Raw genomic sequence first — 19,626 nt, 5'->3', positions numbered from 1 at the left:
TTGCTATTTGTACTAAGCAATTATATTGTGGACCGCGGTCCACAAAATTTTGTAGACCATGGTCCAAAACGGCAGACACTATAGTGTATCTAAACTGACACTGTCACACTATTATTTTTATTATATTATCAAATGAAACTGTAATTGAATTGAAATGAATCTATAGTTGTGTTGAAATGAAACTGCAGTGTATACAAAATAAAACTGAATAACAATTTCACATATTTGAGTGTATATTGTCCAGCGAAACTGTAGTTATATTAAAATGATACTGTAGTTCTGTTGAAATGGAACTGTAGTTTATATTTGATGTCTGGACCACAATGCATTGTGGACCGCAGTCCACAATATAATTTGCCATTTGTATTACCATCTAGTCAAAAGTAGGTGTAAATCACATTGGAATTGTAAAAAATGACAAAAAATTCAACAATCTTATAGGTGGTGTATATAGTCATAAGGATGTTCATATTGCTATCTACACCACCCTGGTCAAATGCGATTTACGAGATTGTATTAATAATTTTTTAAGGGTGTTTCTATTTGCACCCCCTTTGACTAAAATGGGATATAAAGTACATTGAAAATCTAAAAAGGTGAAAAATTATAATAAATACATAGGTGGTGCAAATAGCGTAATGGGTGATCAAAATGCTATTTGCACCCCCTTATTCAAACCACATTTATTAGATTTAAATAATAATTAATTAATTCAAAATTTAATTTATTAAAAAAAAAAAAAAAAAAAAAAAAAAAAAAAAACTCCCCGGTCACCTTCTCCGGTGAGAAGGCAGCCCAGTGAGTCGCCTTCTCCGGTGAGAAGGCGACCCACTGGGATGCCTTCTCACCGGAGAAGGTGACGCTAAGTTTTTTTTTTTTTATTTTTTTTTTTTTTTATTTTTTTTATTAATAATTTAATTGTAAAAAAAATATAAAATAAATATTATTCTTTTGACCATATTAAATAATGTGGTGTAAAAAGCATTTTGTAGTTAGCACCACCTATAAAGTAGTTTGACCTATTATGTAGGTGATGCAAATAGTAAAAAGGGGGGTGTGAATAGAATTTCCCTTTTTAATTAAAAATTTAATTAATTAAAACATTAAAAAAAAAAAAAAAAAAAAACAACCCCTCGCCTTCTCCGGTGAAAAGGCAGCCCAGTGACTCGCTTTCTCACCAGAGAAGGTGAGGGAGGGTTCTATTTTTTTTTTAAAAAAAATTAATAAACTAATATTTTGATTTTTAAATAAAAATAAATAAGAAATATTTTTTTTAAAATATAATATTTGACTAAATTTAATAAAGGTGGTGCATATAGAAATTTTCTATTTACACCACCTATAAAGCTATCACACCTATCAAAGAGTGGTGTAAATAACAATTAGGGTGGTGTAAATAGAATTTCCCTTCTCAATTTATCATTTTGATTTTTCAAATTTCTAGACAATTAATGAGGTATGTACTTTGTACAAATAACACCTATTATTTTAGGGATAACATTATATTAAAAATCGTACCAAAAGTAAATGAAATAAACAACTAGGGACAAAGGGAGTATTTTCTTTCTTTTAAATTACATAATGATTAATTGTATTTTTTTTTCCTTTCAAAAAAAAATGTACATTTTTTTTAACATATGATAAAATGTTACTCCGTATATTAATCCAATGAATTAGATGGTAGGAGTGTAGTTTTGTGAAAGGAAAGTACGGTTGGGTGGGTGCGCTGTCGGTTAGTTGTACTGTGTACGAGGTTTAGGATATATTGAGGAATACGTGGAGGATTCGGGTCCATTCATAGAACGTTTTGCCATCATATCTCATCCGAATCTTTAGTCAACCTTGCCCTTTTTATCATTAATTTACTGCCCAATTATTTCGTTTCTATTTTTGTTCATTTTTTTATTCGCCTGTTGCCCTGTCCCTGTCTGGCGTCAATTATTGAAAGTATTTGCAGTGTAAATTTACCAAAATGCCACCCCGTCATTATACTTTCCTTTTTTGTCCTGCCGTCCAATTGCCCCTATTCCCACATATGGGACCCACCAAAAGAAAATTTTAAAATATCAATTCGTTTTTTTAATAGTGGTTTAATGCAATAAAAATATTTATTACTATTTTTTTTTACTTTTTATTTTTTATTGACGAGAAAAATTCACAACTACTAAATGGTGTGTATTATCATTCTTATTGAGAGTCAAACTTATAATCATATAGCTACCAAGTTAACAATTTGACCAGTTTAGTTGAATTTTTTTTTTTTTTTTTGTATCATATAATGTAGAATTTAGACATGATATGATTTAACAATTTATAATATTATTGGCAAATTTAAACTAAATTCATGACAAGTAGAAATTGCTTACCCTTTCTTCCTTCCCAAATCCCACTAGACTTTTTTGTGTGATTTTCTTTCAATAAGCTTGTATAGTTGAGAGTGTCTTTTTCAATATAATAAGGCATAACACTCTATTTATTCAACATCGTATGTTGAAATTGAAAAAAGTATATAAATTACTGAATCTGAATTTGAATTACTCGACTATTATTGAATCATACTTTATTATACATTAGTCACGTCTAATAGTATATTACTAAATATTTCAACCTAGAAAACCCACAAAGTATGGGGCTTACAATAAATGTTATAAGTTCATATATATATATATATATATATATATATATATATATATATATATATATATATATATATATTACCTAGATGTAAATTGCTTAAAGTTAATATGAATTTATTAGATAAATCAAGTTAGATGATATAAGATTGAGCTCCGCCTATCAAACTCTAGCCTCTTGATTCCTCATCATCTTTTTAGAAAACAGACAAATAACCTATACAAAAATGGACAGAGGAATCCTGAGTTTTCATTTTCAAACTCATCACATGATGAAAAATAGGGAAGAAAAAAAACAGATCTAAAAAGTGAACACAAGAGATTATATATATGTATGGATTTGTAATAAATTTCTTGTAATTCTTCGATGGTGACAAAAGAAGATAGAAACACATGCTATTTATTACTATTATTAATATTTTGTTTTTTGTTTTTTTTTTTTTTTTGGGTGAAAGAATATTAGAATTGTTTGGAAGGCGTTGCACTTTTCATTTGTAACCATTAATTTGGATGTTTTAAGGATAAGATTGAAGTCACATAAATCATACCAAAGACGTTACATCATGAGCAGTTGTGACACAAGTAAAAATGTTCTTGTACGTCGACCGTCGTCGTCTATGGACATTAATTTAATTTATTGTGTCCAAAGAAATAATGATATATGCCAACCATCCCTTGCCACGCACCCCTTTCAAAACTCATCTCCAGCACTCACAACTTTCAAAGCCTATGAAGGGACTTCATAAAATATATATATTTTTTAAATAGAAATTATAATGTCAAAGTATTGTTCAATTTTGGAGATAGTATACTTGTTTTTGTTTTTGTTTTTTTTTTTTGTGTGTTTGTTTTTTTTTTTTTTTTTTAAATCTATCAAAGCAAGAAAGGTGAATCACACTAGTAAATAGAAATGAAGTTAGGCTGGGCTGCAACAAGTGCAGAGCTAAGCAATACAATTTACACCAAGGCTCAAATCCTAGTCTTTCCACATAAAGGAGCAACTAAGGGAGCAACCAAATACCAATGGACCACAACGTCCTTGGTAAATCCTAACCTCATTAAAGCTCATGAGTTTTTTTTTTTTTTTTTTTTGGGGGGGGGGGAGGTGTTTTTTAAGAGTTTAAGTAACTAATAACAAAATGGTAACTGGGATGCCATCACACTACATGATAGTTGGCGACTATCTATTTGATCACTTTTATTTTTATTTTTTTCTAATCAATAAAATGTAATTAAAAACGTTCATTATCTTATTAATTTCACTAAATTTCACCTTTAGCGTTTTACTTTTCATAAGAGTATCTATCTTCAATGGGGAGAATGAGTGAGTGAAAAATGATGCTCTTACCCGAATGCCACAAATTTGGCTTTTACCAATACTCTTTCGGTTGAGTTTGTACATATATAGAGTCTTCTTAGTACCTTTTACCTTGTCTATGTTGATTGCAGGGTATTACCCACGCATTGGGTTTCTTTTCAATATGGTTTGTTGGCTATTATACATGTATTGTGTTCTATTCTGTGTGATTTGCAAGCTGATACGGTTAATTACCGTGTATGTAGAGTGTATACTGTATGTATGAATCAAGAGTAGACATAGTAGAATCATAGCTCAAGTATTCTTTTATTCATTGTCCTTGTGAGTGTATAGCATATTCTAGAGAGAGGGGAGAGTGTAATGCTTTGTAGAGAAGGAGAGTGGAGGGGAGGAACCCTTAAAATGGAGGGCCAATGCCCCTTTTATAGGCCCAAACGTGCGCTGATTTGACACAGACGTACAGGGGAGTCGAAACCGGAATATATATCCTATCACAAGCTATAACCAGTGGCAGAGCCACAGTGGGGGCAGCTGCTCCCACTCCCCTACGCCATATATATTTTACATACTAAAATTTAAACATAGGTTAATTTGACTTACATGGTAAAGCCTTTATTTGCATAGAGTATGAAATGATTTAAATATTGAATCTTTGGTTACTTAATTCTGTTTTTGATTTTTTAAATATCACATGGTGAGAATTCTAATTGGATTTTTATTTGTAATATTGTGAGTTTTTTTTTTCATTTTTAATATTAATAGTGAGATGAGTGAAGTTTTGTTTTTGGCATTTTTTAATATTAATAGTGAGAATTCTCCTTTCAAAAAAAAAAATAGTGAGAATTTTAATTGGATTTTTTTTATTTGTAACATTGTGACTTCTTCTCTTTTTTATTTTTATTTTTTAAAATATTAATTTGTGAGATGAGTGATTTATAATGTGTTTTTCCATTCAAAATATTTTATCTAATTAATTATGTTTTATATTTTATTTTAAATATTTTTTTATCTTGATGTATTTAGATTTTTCATCTATAATCAACAATATTTATGACTCGGTATAAATGTTTCATTTTTTTTTTTTTCAAAATATCATGTTTGTTTTAATCTTTCGCGGCCAACTCACTGTATGAAATTTCTGACCACCTGAAAGTGATCTTAAATCAAATGGAAAGCAAAAAGTGGTCGGAAATAGCAACAAAAGTTTTTTCGGATACCAAAAGTGGTCGGAACAAGGCTTTCGACTTGATTTAAGATCACTTTCATGTGGTCGGAAATTCTATAATTTCCAGTGGAGAAGATTTCTGGATCCGCCCCTGTCTATATATAACATAGGGTAATAAGCACTAATGACCCATTTGGTTCACGGAATAGGCCGGGAATGGCATAGCATTCCCAGTAATAGGCCTATTCCTTCTTTTGGCAATCGTTATACCCTACACCACGGCGCGCGTAGCACTGTGCGCCGCGCGCCTCCCAAAACGACGTCGTTTTGGGAGGCACGGTAGGAAGTTGCTGTGATTATGTATATTTTTTCACACAATTATGTATATTTGTTTATACAATTATATATATTTGTTCATACAGTTATGTACATTTTTTATACAATTATGTACATTCTTTTTATACAATTATGTACATCCGAATCAGAAAATTTGTGTGTATTATGTTAAGAGTTAATGTGTATTATGTTAAAAGTTTATGTTTATTATGTATTATGTTAGATTATGTGTATTATCTTTTAAAAAGTGTATGTATATTTTGTTATATAATTATGTACATTCATGTATACAATTATGTGTATTCTAGTATAACATTATGTAAATTTTTGAACAAGGGTTTTTTTTTAAAGAAAAATTAACTGCCATACATTGGGGCGGGAAATTTCAAAAAAAAAAAAAAAAAAAAAAAATTAAAACGACGTCGTTTTGCATCTGGGCGCACAGTGCAACGCACGCCGTGGTGTAGGATATAAATTGCCTTTGTTTGGTATGTAATCATTTCTATTACCAGGAATAATATTCCTGGTAATAGCCTATTACCTCAAATAAGGTAATAGTTATTACTAGGGCCCCTCCTGGTATTAGCCTATTACTGAACGCTCAGGAATAGATTTTAGAATCTATTTTCTTTTTTACCCCTTTCTTTAACATAATTTTTTTTTATCTTATATATAAATTTATCCTATTTCACCACCGTCGTCGCCACCACCACCTCACCGCCGCCGCCACCACCACCACCACCATCGCCGCTGCCGCCACCACCACCATCGCCACAACCGTCGCCGCCCCCATCACCACCGCCCCCCCCCCCCCCCCCCACCACTGCCACCGCCACCACCACCGCCGCCACCACCACCATCGCCACCACCCAGCAGCACCACCACCACCGCCACAACCGTCGCTGCCCTCACCACCACTGCCACAACCGTCACCGTCACCACCACCACCGTCGCCCCACCACTACCACCGCCACCACCACCACTACCACCCCAGCACCACCACCACCACCGCCACCACCTCCACCGCCACCGCCACCACCACCGCCGCCATCACATATTTGTATAAGGGTATTTATGTCTTTTAAAACATATTTCATTTCTATTCCTTAAATCAACCAAACACTATAATATAATTCCTAAAGTCTATTCCTTCCGCGAACCAAACAATAGAATACAATTCATATTCTATTCCTTGCCTATTCCATTCCTTATGGAATAGCATTCCTATTACCTCAAAATTCATTTCGTGAACCAAACGTGCTGTAAATTTAATTAATTTATGCCCTCTGTTAATGACTGAATTTTTCTTTGTCACAAAAAAAAAAACAAAAAAAAAAAACAAAAACAAAAACAAAAACAAAAAAACATAAAAACAAAAACAAAAAACTTTTCGGCCCAAAAAAGATGATTTGGTACAATTGTACGTAGAAGAGAAAAGTATTGTGGAGAACAATCAGCATGCATGGCTTGGACAATCTAAGTAAGAAATTGGGCTTTGGAATTGAAGTAGGTTGAAGTGCCCAATATTTTAAATAACGTTGTAGACATATATAGAATATTAATCGTTATACCCTACACCACGGCACGCGTAGCACTGTGCGCCGCGCGCCTCTCAAAACGATGTCGTTTTGAGATCGTTTTGGGTCGTTTTGGGAGGCGCGGTAGGAAGTTGCTGCGATTATGTGTATTTGTTCACACAATTATGTGTATTTGTTCATACAGTTATGTATATTTTTTATACAATTATGTACATTCTTTTTATACAATTATGTACATCCGAATCAGAAAATTTGTGTGTATTATGTTAAGAGTTGATGTGTATTATGTTAAAAGTTTATGTTTCTTATGTATTATGTTAGATTATGTGTTTTATCTTTTAAAAAGAGTATGTATATTTTGTTATATAATTATGTACATTCATGTATACAATTATGTGTATTCTAGTATAACAGTATGTACATTTTTGAACAATGGATTTTTTTAAAAGAAAAAATTACTGCCATTCATTGGGGCGGGAAATTTCAAAAAAAAAAAAAAAAAATTTAAAACGACGTCGTTTTGCATCTGGGCGCATAGTGCAACACGCGTCGTGGTGTAGGATATAAATTGCCATAGAATATAGTCTTTGCATGTCCATCTAAATAAATTAAAACATATATACCATCTTAAAGTATGGCTTCAATGTCAGACAACGTTGTTGGAGGGCCCAATGGCCGGATTGGTTATATGCCTCAAATTATATTGTGGAAGGCGGTCCAAAATATGGTGCTGTTTCTTTACTAAAAGAAACGGCACCCGTTTCGCACCGTTTCGCAAAAAGTAACTCTGTTATTCAGTTTTATTTCAACACAACTACAGTTTCATTTGATATTATACACTCAAATATGTGAAAATGTTATTTAGTTTCATTTTATATACACTATAGTTTCATTAAAACACAACTACATTATCATTTCGATATAACAACAGGTTTATTGCACAATATACACTCAAATATGTGATATGTTATTTAGTTTCATTTTATATACACTACAGTTTCATTTCAACACAACTATAGTATCATTCTGATATAACTACAGTTTCGCTGGACAATATTCACTCAAATATGTGAAATTGTTATTCAGTTTCATTTTGTATACACTGCAGTTTCATTTCAATTCAATTGCAGTTTCATTTGATAATATAAAAATGATAGATAATATAAAAATGATACGTGAGGCAGTGTCAGTTTAAATACAATGTAGTTTCAGTTGGTAATTAACACACCAAAAAATGTGCGCTTCGTTAACTGTAACGGCGTGCCGTTTCTTTACTTAAAGAGTGACGCCATTTTTGAACTGCGGTCCACATTATAATTGGTAGTTATATGCGATTGCCGTTTAAACTTTTTGCTTTCAAGTTAAGGGCACTTTGAGTTATTGCCAGCAATTATACTGTGGACCATTGTCCAAAATGACAGACACTATAGTGTATCTAAACTGACATTGTCTCACGTGTTATTTTTGTTATATTATCAAATGAAACTGCAATCGAATTGAAATGAAATTGTAGTTGTCTTGAATTAAATAGAATTGCAGTGTATACAAAATAAAACTGAATAACAATTTCACATATTTGAGTGTATATTGTCCAGCGAAATTGAAGTTATATCAAAATGATACTGTAGTTGTGTTAAAATGAAACCGTAGTGCATATTTGATGTCTGGACCATAATGCATTGTGGACTACGATCCACAGTATAATTTGCCTTGAGTTGCCAGTTCATGTTTAATGTTACATGAAAAATTTAATTTTAACCAACACAATCCGCAAATATTTAATTAATGGCATTCTTATTTCTTTTTTTTGTTCGTGGCCGAAATGGAACCCCACATTGTCGTTGAAAACTAATCTTAAATAAAATTCTTGATTCACGTACTAAATTAATGTCCTATGGGTTATTGACCTTAAAGAAACAACACCATTTTTATGCGCGGTGCATAATCAATTATGCACTGCGGTCCACGATATAACAAATGGGGATCAAAATGCATGATTGCACATCATTTACAAAGGAGAGCCCGTCGCTCCCTTTTGTCTTTTTTTTTTTAATAAAAAAAATTATTTTGTATATAATTTTGTTTTGATTATTATTATTATTATTATTATTATTATTATTATTATTATTATTATTATTATTATTATTATTATTATTATTGTAATGTTATTTTATTTTATTATTACATTATTACATAATAATAATAATATAAATTTTCTTTTATAAAATTTTTACTATGCAGCTAAACATTAAAAAGAAAAATGTTTTCTTTCCAAACATCATTTACCAAGGGGGTCCATGGCTCCCCTTTGTTTTTTTGTTTTTTTGTTTTTTTTGGAGGGTATGCCAACCCTCAAACTGTTGAGCTCTCTTCTGATTGGTCAATCCAGGAAGCTTTTTCTTGGCTGTTTTCGCTTCCTGGTGTTGGTCGCGAATCCATTTGATCTTCATCATCCAATCCCAGGTTTCCTCGCCAAATGACTTATTGCACCTCCATCTCCAAATCCACCACGCCGTGTACGCGAATAGCTCTCCCCACTTATCGGCATTATATCCATTCACGTTCCCTGCCACATTTTTAGTTAGCCATGCATATATCAAAATCACTAGAGGCCCATAGGGTAGGAACACTTCCCAAATTGCAACTGCTTCAATTCTCTGCATTTGCGAATACAATGATTGGCATCTTAGCTTCTTCAGGCTCTTGGCAGTTCGGGCACCTTGAGTCTATGGTGAAACCTCATCGTCTCCGTTCATGGTTGGCCATGATACGTTTATGCTTCAGGGTCCAGATGAACATGTTGATCTTATTTGGAACTTTCAGTTTCCAAATATCCTTCCAGTGTCCTATTGTAGCTCCAGATGGCTCCTGAAAGCTGAAGGCACCGAGAACCTGCCATTACTTTCACCTTTCCAGTATGGCGCAACAGCTTCCCCAGCCTCTACAATCTGGTCACGCAAGGAGGGATTGTCATCATTGGTGTGGATCTCTTCTTCATTTGTATTGGAACCTGCCATAATAATATTTTTGGCTTCGCACACTCCTTTCCAAAGGTTAGAGCCTCTAGCCCTCCAATTAATTTCCTGGACGTTTGCCTTGCCATGCATGTATTTTCCTTTAATGATATTCGTCCAGAGATTTCCTTCTTCAGTGAGAATTCTCCATCCTATTTTTGCAATGAATGCCAAGTTCATGTCTTTGAGCTTCCTAAGACCAAACCCTCCTTCTTCTCCATCCTATTTTTGCAATTGATTATGTATTACTCCCACAAAAACCACCGCCGGTAAACAGGATCCAAGGCATAGGAAAATAAACCTAATTAATATTATTTAGTCTTAATTAATTATGGTAATTATTTTTAATAAAAGAAAATAATTATAATTATACCATATTAAGATTATTATAATTTGCATAAAAGGATTCAGTAAAAGTTGACTTTACAAATTGTGAAGTGGTGCGTTCTGGTTTACCACCGTTGTATAACACCTATATTAAAGATGCTAATGTTCATTTAATGGGATGGGATTGAATTTAATTTCATGAACTTGAGTCAAAGACGCGCCTCATTAGGTTAGAAGGGCGAGTGCGCACCAATGGGCTGAGATAATGAAGTTGGACCAAGGCCATGATGGGTCAACCCAAGATGTATGAGAGGACAAATTATGTCCTGGACCCGTGTCCACAATGCATTGTGGACACGAGGACACGAGTCCAAAACAATGTCGTTTTTAAGAAAAACGCGTCATTCTTGTTAAAAAAAAAAATTAATTTTGTCTCGCCGTTAACGGCGTTATTCGTTTGTGTCATTATGAATGTACAGTTATGGGATTATAAATGTACAGTTATGGCATTATGAATGTAAGTTATAAAATTATAAATACAGAATTCTAACATTATTAACTTACAATTATGAACATATAGTGATAAAATTATGAACATAGAGCTCTAAAATTGTGAACATGGAACTTCAAAAATTATGATTTTACAGTTATTGAATTATGAATGTACAGTTACGGAATTATGAATGTACAGTTATGGAAGTATGAATGTACAGTTATTGAATTATGAACATAGAGCTCTGACATTATGAACTTACAATCATGAACATATAGTAATAAAATTATGAACATATACTCCTATAACGAATCTGAAATTATAAAAAAAAAAAAAGAAAAAAAAAGAAAAAAAAAAAGAAAAAAAGAAAGAGAGATAACAGTGCCTAACGACATGCTGGACACGGGTCCAGAGCATAACGATTTGTATGAGAGATGGTAGAAGCTGTTGGCCGCTGTGTGGTAATGGCTATTAGCTAATAGTTGGTGGTCCCATTTGGTAAAATATTAGACTATCAGCCAATTTTGGAGTCGTTATATCGTGGACCGCGATGCACGTGCACCGCAGTAAAAAACGGTGCCGTTTCTTTAAGTAAAGAAACGGCGTGTCATTAAAGTTAACGGAGTGTGTATTTTTTGTATATTAATTACGAACTAAAACTATAGTGTATCTAAACTGATACTGCCTCACGTATTATTTTTATATTATCAAGTGAAACAGCAATTGAAATGAAATGAAATTGTAGTTGTGTTGAAACGAAACTGCAGTGTATACAAAATGAAACTGAATAACAATTTCACATATTTGAGTGTATATTTTCCAGCGAAATTGTAGTTATATCAAAATGATACTGTAGTTGTGTTGAAATTAAACTGCAGTGTATATAAAATGAAACTGAATAACATTTCACATATTTGAGTGTATATTGTGCAATGAAGCTGTAGTTATATTGAAATGATCATGTAGTTGTGTTTTAATGAAACTATAGTGTATAGGGAAAAGGGCCAAATAGGCCCTCGAACTTTAGCTTAAAAGTCAATTAAACCCCTAAACTTTTTAAAGGTGCAATTACACCCATCAACAATTCATTTAGGTGCAATGAAGCTCAAAAACAAATTAATGACCTGCTATCACATGTCATTAGCGTTCAAGCCACCTTCCGGCAAAAAAAAAAAGTGACCGGCGACTGACGAACGGTCGTCGGTGGTCACTTTTTTGCCTGAAATTTCGCCGGTCACTTTTTTTTTTTTTGCCGGAAATTTCGCCGAAAGGTAGCCTGAACCTTAATGACCTGTGATAGCAGGTCATTAACTTGTTTTTGGGCTTCATTGCACCTAAATGAACTATTGATGGGTGTAATTGCACCTTTAAAAAGTTTAGGGGCCTAATTGACTTTTAAGTTAAAGTTCGAGGGCCTATTTGACCCTTTTCCCTAGTGTATATAAAATAAAATTAAATAACATTTTCACATATTCGAGTGTATAAATATCAAATGAAACTGTAGTTATATCGAAATGAAACTGTAGTTGTGTTGAATTGACACTGCAGTGTATACAAAATGAAACAGAATAACAGAGTTACTTTTTGCGGAACGGCACGAAAAGGGTGTCGTTTTTTCATTAAACAAAACAACGTTGTTTTGAAGTTCAGTGCATTATCGATTATGCACCGCGGTGCACGATATAATTTGCCTCAATTTTGACTTATTTGACCACTATTAATTGTTTGACTTGGTTAAAAAATCAACTTCAAAATGTTAAAATTCAAAAAGCTGCTCAAACTAGTCTTTTCAATTAGCTTTTTGAGAAAAGAAATTATACCAAACAACTATAAGCTAACATCTAATTTACCAAACACTTTTCTACAATCAGCTAATGTTATCAACTAGTTATACCATCTAGTTAACCCAATCAGCTAACAACCATTTATCAAACAGGGCCGTTAGCTGATTGAGTTAATTAGAGGGTATAACTAGTTGATAACATTAGCTAATTATAGAAAAGTGTTTGGTAAATTAACTATTAGCTGATAGTTATTTGGTATAATTTCTTTTCTCAAAAAGCTAATTGAAAAAGTTGTTTTGAGTAGCTTTTTGAATTTTAGCATTTTGAAATTATAAAAATCTAATTAACCAAACACTTATATTAACTTTTTAATCAAGTCAAACAATTAATAATGATCAAATAAGCCAAAATTAACTGATAGACTAACATTTTACCAAACAGAACCGTTATAATTTCCACGAGATCGGGGTTGTAACTTGTAAGAGCATCCTAGTAGTAGCTTTTACAAGGTTTTTGGCAAACACAAAACTTATGGCTTTTTGGCTGATGAGAAAATAAGTTTTTTTTTTTTTTTTAATTTCTCTTACAAATGAAAATTTTTGGAGAAAAACAAACTAACACGCTTGGGAGCACGCTGGCGCCCACTCTGCATTTTTTTTTTTTTCCTTCCTTAGTCTGTTTGTTTAAATGGTATGCAACGGCCAACTTAATTTTTTTTTTTAAAAAAAAATTAAATTGTTTGTTTTTTTATTTTTTATTTTTTTTTATTTTTTATTACAAATAAATTAAATATGTAACATATTTTTTTTTATGTAATATATACTTTTAATAATATACTTTTATTAAAATTTTATAATTATTAATTTAATTAAATTTTGGATGATTTAATTACAATTATAATTATAATTTAAATGATTAAAATAATTAAAATATAGTTGATATTGATTGGTGTCCACAAAAAACTTGAAAAATACTTAAACTATTGAGAATAAAGGTTTTTGAGATTAAGTGAGATAGTGGTTGATAAGGTGTATGCTAATGCCCACAAAAAAATTGGAGAAAAAAACTCAACGGTTGAGGTTGCTCTATGAGCATCCACAATAGTGGATTTTGGAAGGTTTCACTACCGGAAATTATGCAATTTACGACCACCTGAAAGTGATTTTAAATCAAGTCGATCGAAAGTAAAAAGTGGTCGGAAATATCAATAAAGATTTTTCCGGATACCAAAAGTGGTCAGAACAATACTTTCGACTTGATTTAAGATCATTTTTAGGTGGTCGAAAATTTCATAATTTTTAGCAGTGTTTATGTAAGTTTTAAAGCATATGTGGACGAGAGAGAGTGTGAAGAGTTTTCTTGCAAAGACTTGGGTTTTATAAGAATTGTGAGACCCACCATGACCCACCTGGTCATGTAAAGCGCAACCACAACACCTAACCGGACGCGTTAATATGAAGCTTTTTATTTTTTTTTTCTTTCCAGATTTATTTAACATTTTTTTTTTCATTTTCCCCTTCCCTCCTATCTTTTCTTTAACCACTAATGGAATTGAACTCTTAAGATTTTAATTTTTGTTTTTTAAATGAGAAAAGAAACAAGGGCAAAGTGCCATGTTTTTCCACAACTAGTGATGTGGGCAATGACGGATCTTAGAGTTTATTAGTATTTTGTTCACAAGTTAATTTCGGGTTGTTATTTACTTGTTAGTTGTAGTTATTTCTTGTCCGTCCCTCTCACCTTATTAGATCAGATAATGATGTTTATGCCATTTTTTCAATAATTATTATTATTATTATTATTATTATTATTATTATTATTATTATTATTATTATTATTATTATTATTTTGGATGACGGGGGAAACCCGTAACCACTATTTGAGAGTTTACACGATTTCTCACTAGAAATAACTTGAGCGATGACAAGAATATTTTGTGCGATAGACTCGATTGACATGATGTTGGAACGAATTGAACTTGTAACTTTTTGCAGGTACGAGAGTTATATTCCACCCAATTGACCACCTCTTTTGAGCTACAATTCTATTTTTGGATTTATTAATTAAGGTGCCCATATGTTATAACTTGGAGAGTTGGAGTCTTATGATTCTTTACTGGTACCATATATAGTACATATTGTATTATCATTATGTCATTTTTTGGCATTGTGATCTTTAGGTTGATGACAAGAACTTCAACCTTTGGAATTTTAAGACTAAATCAAGCCAAAGATGTAAGTATGGTTTTGTAGTTACAAAGAAAGGTGATGGTTATCTACTTTTACCCAATCAGTATTTTGTTGTAGTATTTTAATATATATGATATGGATTGCCTTCATGAATCCTAGCCACGGTTAAAAATCTGTCTGTTTTGGTAAAAACAAACACAACATACACACATAGATATATATAGTTAATTTCCTTTACCACATGGTCCACATAGGATAACAATGATGCTGTGGATTTACATGCTTAATTTTCATGTTTGGAATTTATATGAAGACATTATGGTAAAGAGAGTCAACATTTATTATAAAGTCATGTCATTCACTACACCTTTTTTTTTTTTTGAGTGCCGAGGGAAACCTGTTACAACTATCTAAAGATGTGTATTAATTGGGTAAATCACGCATTGTGACTTCTAGGTATCAAAGGACCACAAGGAGTTAAACCAGCCTAAGCTTTCCACAGCTAACCATCTCAAACTAAATATATATATATATATATATATATATATATATATATATATATATATATATATATATATATATATATATATAGCGATAAACTACTCCCATTATCGAGTCAATCACCTAACCAACGTGGATGGGCTTGCTCCCAAGCCAAAACTTATGTAAGACTGTTTTGTGTAAGACGTGTAATATTTTTTTAAAACATAATAATACTTTTACAGAGATTTTAAAAAAATTTATATTTTTGCTAAAATATATTTCACGTCTCACATGAAACAATTTCACATAAAATCAACCGGATTTGATTTAACATCATAATTCTTTTTTTAAACGTTGGTGTGGAGTACCCTAAATCTTACTTGGAGAAATCTTTCTTTCCCCCAAAAAAATATGATACAGAGTATTATTTTTCTCACCAGACTAGAATGAAACTCTATCTAAATATTTAGGGGCGTTTGGTTCAGGTTATATAAGATAACAAAGGTTATATTTGTTTGGTAATATAAGATTCCAATGTTTAGTTCAGGTTATGTAACTTTTCCAGGGAATGTTAAATAACCTCCCCATTAAGTTTTTAGTTATTGGAAGAGAATGTGAAATACTCTCTAATTTCTTAGGTATTCTCACATTCCATTGTCTTGTTATTAATATTGAACTTTGTATTTTTTAATCAATTTATCTTATTACCTTGGTCTTATTTACATATTTTAATTTTAAACCAAACACAGAATCAAACATTCTCAGTAATTTAACATTTCCATCAATCTAACATTTCTTAAGGCAATCTAATATTTCGTGAACCAAACGCCTCCTTTAATGTCCCGAAAATTTAATGCATGTGTATTTAATACGCATTTAATACTTCGTCATCCGTTGTGAGGGGGGGGGGGGGGGTGGTGGTCATCTGACTGGCAACAGCTGGCACTGAAATGGATGCTAGCAAAGTACATTTTGCCTTGACCATTTACTAATGACTCTACTTTTCTGCCCTTTATGGCTCATCTTAATTCTTAATACTTAAGGCTGTAAAGTCTAAGTCATGGATTGGCCAGGTGGCACTCTACATACAGAAACTTGGTCACACAATGTTGAGATTTGGACTTCAAAAAATATGGTATAGATATATCAGGGCTTTAGTAAATAGTTATTAGTTGATTGAGTTAATGGATTTGACTAGTTGATAACATTAGCTGATTGTAAAAGATTGTTTGATAAATTAACTATTAGCTGATAGATAATAAAATACAAAATGACTTTTTCAAAAAGCTGATCGAATTTTGAATTTTAGTGTTTTGGATCAATAAACTATTACAAAAACCTAATTAATCAAATACTCATATTGGTTGTTTAACAAAGTTAAAAAAATAATAGTGATCAAACAAGTCAAAATTGATTGATATGCTTTTACTTCATTTGTTAATTCCCTGCAACTTCAAAAAATGTAATACTACCCAACCATCAACTGTAATCATAGTTTTATATATTTATGACCATCCATAAAACAAAACATGTTTCGCTAGATTTGTGGACTCATGCATGGTGCTATATATGGATTTGAGGATATCTTTTGTTAGACCACATAATGTTAGAATAATGTTGCTTTCCAGGCTGTAGTGGTTGAGAAGATTCCAAAGAGCAGAGGACTTATCTTGATTGACTTCTGACTTAGCTTGTTTCCCATGGAGCAGTGATAATGCGGATAATACAACTTTAATTTATCCTTATATTCCTTAATTAACACGGTGGAAAAAATAGTTATTGCGTTCTCTCACGTTTGGACTCTTTTATATGTGTATAGTGGGGTAAGAAGAGTCGGTACAGAATTTTTGAAATCTTATACACGTACAACTTGTGCCTGACTAAAAGTCAGAGATCCGATCGGAGTAAAGTAGTAATAACTAGTGCAATACTACATTTTGTACTTTTGAGTAAATTTTCAAAGAAATGTACACTACTCTTGTTTAGTCAGAAATCAGCGAGTAGAGCGTTAAGAAAGAGTGCATATATGCACTCTATACTTACTCGATTAAATTAATATATATATATATATATATATATATATATATATATATATATATATATATATATATATATATATATATATATATATGATTTTTAGTTTTCTACTGGCTAAAATTTAGATAAATGGAGTGTTAAAAGCGAGTCCACAACATTATGAATATAGTGGGCATGGCTAGTGCGGGTGGTGTCCTCCGTGATCATCAGGGTACGTGCATAGGATCGTGGGGTTTACTACAAAGATTGGCTACTTCACAAATAGCTTCACTGATTGGGGCCTTCCGGAGGATTTGCTCATTGCAAAAAACTGTGGGCTCGATAAGATTGTGGCCGAAATTGACTCAGAAACTATTGTTCAAGCCTTGAGTAAATATATGGAGTCCAGTCCGGAAGCCAATACGTTGGTTGCTGATTGCAATTTTCTCGTGAAGTAATTCCAAGAATCTGAGATCATCCATGTGTTTCGTGAGGGTAATCAATGTGCTGATTTCTTCGTGAACATGGGGCAAGAGAACCATTGGGGTACTTCGATTCTGATTCATTCATCAGACGATGTGAGAAGTATCCTTGAGCTAGCATGATGCCATAAACATCATCATTAGAAGAATTTACTAATCCTTGGGACCTCTCGGTCTCTCCTTAGCACCTAAAAAAACATTATGAATATAGTTGAATTTTTGGTCAAATTCGCCCATTGTTTGTTAGGCAATGCCAAAAAGTGAATGGACAAGGGAGTGCATAGTAACTGTTGGTGCCACATCATCTGAAATGGAATCATTATAGGGTTTTTTGGTTTATTCCATGGGAGTGTAGTAGGGTTTCCTTCACCAACTTGTCTGCGAATAATTGAATATGACTCCGGCTAATTTGAGATCACATGTCAACTCATCATCTAATTCAATATAATTCTCGTTCTTATCTGCTGTATTAGGTAATATATTCTTATCTTTATTAGATTCTCCGGAAATTGGTACTCACCTATAAGATATAGCAGTTTAATATAATTAATAAGTAAATTGTTAATACAATTGTAAAGTCGTAAAATTAACTTTTGCACATATGGCCCACAAGTTGAGTTAACTTCAGATTAATTTTATAATGGTACAGATAATAACAAATGATATACATATTCAAAAAAAAAAAAAAAAAAAAAAAAAAAAAAAAAAACAAAACAAAACAAAAAACAAAAAACAAAAAAAAAAAAAAAAAGAGGAAAATGAATTTAGTCTTTATACTATGAGCATTTTTTTTAGCGAAGTTATAATATAGTAATACCGCCTCCACTGAGACTCAAACCCACACAATTCCTATCCTATACAGGAGTGCAACCTTGGTGCCACTAGATCACAATGTCTTCACTTATGTTCCTCTTTAGAAATTTTACTTCACCTAGGCCAATAATAAAACTTTATTTAATATATTTCTCTTTTTTCTCCGATATTGCACTCTAACTCCACACTTTAGTGACTTGGATCGAGCACATACCACTAACCTTTATTACACTATTTTTTTTAAAAAAAATTGGTTTACATATATTTTTGAATTTCTACTTACTAAGTCATGAAGTTTTAGTGTTATAAGGATGAAAACTAAAAATAAAAATAAGAGATAAAATTATATTATTAATTCCGATCAACTAAGATTTTTAAAAATAACATTAAATTTTATCAAAATTATTAATAGAAATACCGAAAGCACCACTCTAGTAACAATTTATAGACTAGAATTTAAGTCATTTATCTCATCATATATATGTTTCATAACCTAGGTAAAAGATAGCATAATCTAAACAAATATTTTAAAAAATAATTAGAGAAATAGATGACTGAGTAGGTGGAACATAATTCTTATATCAGAATTCACGAGTTTGGTTGTTGCCAATATCTTTTCGATCGAGCCTGTTACACATGACCTTTCTAATGCACACTCACTACATACACACTCTTAGATAGTAATTTTGGATTTCTTTCAATTCGTAACGAAAATATAATATAAATTTTTTGAAGGGGCGGTGGCAATCCAAAAGGTATTTGAAAGAAATGTTGGTTTTCCCATTAAAGAAGATTATGGGTGGGAATTGAACCACATAATATGTTCAAATGATACAGTTGTCAGTTGTACCATCCCAGCATGCATGTATAAGTACGATGATGAGAAAAGTAGAAAGGGTTTGTGGTCAACTGGTCATCTTATTCTTATTTCTTGACCGTCCAAAAGCTCTGGGTTCATATAAGGGGTCTGTTGTCAACTGGTCTTCTTATTCTTAACCGTCCAAAAGCCCTGGGTTCATATAAGCCCCACCCAGC

At 32.1% G+C, this 19,626-nt stretch overlaps 1 long non-coding RNA gene across 1 annotated transcript in view; it reads right to left on the bottom strand.

Annotated features, from left to right (window-relative positions):
* LOC109174688 overlaps positions 1-18,835 on the bottom strand; it is a 26,827-nt gene extending 7,992 nt beyond the window's left edge. Inside the window, exons 1-2 of the long non-coding RNA XR_002053149.1 lie at positions 18,824-18,835; positions 18,389-18,400 (exon numbers count right to left, since the gene is read on the bottom strand). This is a non-coding gene — a long non-coding RNA (uncharacterized LOC109174688). The remainder of the gene's footprint in view (positions 1-18,388; positions 18,401-18,823) is intronic.
* Positions 18,836-19,626: the final 791 nt, after the last annotated feature.

Source organism: Ipomoea nil, unplaced genomic scaffold, assembly GCF_001879475.1.
Source record: "Ipomoea nil cultivar Tokyo-kokei standard unplaced genomic scaffold, Asagao_1.1 scaffold0146, whole genome shotgun sequence".
Lineage (NCBI taxonomy): Eukaryota > Viridiplantae > Streptophyta > Magnoliopsida > Solanales > Convolvulaceae > Ipomoea > Ipomoea nil.
Note: the sequence above shows the minus strand (reverse complement) of the source record. Positions and strands in the feature narration are given on the sequence as shown.